Genomic DNA, 1445 nt, shown 5'->3' on the forward strand with positions numbered 1-1445 from the left:
GGGGGGGGGGGGGGTCAGGAAACGCCAACTGAGCCTGTCTATGTCCCTCAGGGCAGGGACGAAGGTGCCCAGAAACCCCTCAGGATGGATGTGTGGGCACTCCCAGGAGCTCCAGACACTGGCCCGGCCTGGAGCCCCCTATTGAGGGGGCTGGGGAGAGAATGCTGGACTCCACCTACGTGCACGGAACCCTCCAGGCCGTTTCCTGCAAACAATGCCATCCGGAGGCCAAGGGAATAACCCAGCTGCCCAAAGCCGGCCCAGGACGACGCCCCGGACGTCAGAGCAGGGCTTTCTCTCAGGCCCCCAGCCCGGTCCTGAACGCCTCCCCTGAGAAAACTGGGGCAGAGGGAGCAGGGGAAGCGCAGGACAGGGAGGGGGTGGTGTGGCTGCCGGGCACGCAGACGTCGGCCCCCCCCTCCTTCATCTGAAGTGTTTCCGGAAAACAAAGCCGGTGGCGAGGGCGGAAGGAGGAGGCGCAGCCCGGCAAGCGCCGGGAGTTCCTGAGCGTCCCACAACAGGTCCCCCAGCCCAGACCCCTCCTGCTGTTCCCCTTTCCTGCCCGCAGCTCCCCCAACGTATCTGCAGGGCCACAAAGGGGCGAGTGTGCGCGCCAGCGTGGGGAGGAGCGACGGGCCCAGCGGAGAAGGCTGGAGGGGTGGGAAGCCAGGGGGAATGGGCAGTGGGCTTGAGCACTGGGGGGGCAGTGAAGGAGGGAGGTGGGGTGGGGCTGAGGGAAGGACAGGCCAGCAGTCAGGAGTGACGAATCCGTGGAGAACACTGAGGTCTGGAGTGAGGAAACAGTAGAGAAGAGAAATGGAGGAGGAGGGGAATAGTGAGGTCAGTAGTGTGAGGATCTGTAGGGAGTGACAAGTGGCAGGACCTGAGTTTGGGAGTCACTGGCAACGACAAGGTCTGGAGTGCAAGGGGGTGGGAATGAGGAGTTGGGTCGACAGTGTGGGGGTCACTGGGCTGTAGGGGCAGTTGGGGTCGCCGTGGGGGGTGCAGTCGGGAGTGCAGGGCTTCACAAGAGCAGGTCCACATTGTGGGCGTCTGCGAGGTCCGGGAGTCCGAACTGCGGGGTGTAGGGGGTGCGGGGTCTGAGGAGTCTTCGAGACATATGAGCAGAGGGTCTGGGGGTCCGCGGGGGTGGGCCGCAGGGCCAGGGCGCGTGTCCGCCGCCGCCAGCGAGGGCGCGCGCGTCGTTACCTGACAGCCTCCGCCGCGGCCGTGGCCCCGGGGCCGGACTGGGCGGCTCGGGCTCCCTCAGCAGCGCTGCGCGGACCCCCGCTCCGGACCCTGTTCGCGCTCCGGCTCTGGCTCCGGCGCCCGCCTGGGTCCCCGCTCCCGCTCCCGCGCCGCCGCCGCCGCCGGCCTCCGCATGTTGGGCGCGGGCCGTCCCCGCCGCGCGGGCGCCCGGCTCGCCCCGGTCTCGCAGCGTCGCC

General features: G+C 68.7%; 1 protein-coding gene across 1 annotated transcript in view; it reads right to left on the minus strand.

Moving 5' to 3' along the window:
* The window catches only part of CSNK1G2 (casein kinase 1, gamma 2), a 24783-nt gene extending 23338 nt beyond the window's left edge, over window positions 1-1445 (minus strand). Inside the window, exon 1 of the mRNA XM_010844535.1 lies at window positions 1210-1445. The gene's annotated coding sequence lies outside the window, so the exon portion shown is untranslated. The remainder of the gene's footprint in view (window positions 1-1209) is intronic.

The sequence above is a fragment of the Bison bison genome, unplaced genomic scaffold (genome assembly GCF_000754665.1).
Source record: "Bison bison bison isolate TAMUID 2011002044 unplaced genomic scaffold, Bison_UMD1.0 scf7180017864203, whole genome shotgun sequence".
In the NCBI taxonomy this organism is placed as follows: domain Eukaryota; kingdom Metazoa; phylum Chordata; class Mammalia; order Artiodactyla; family Bovidae; genus Bison; species Bison bison.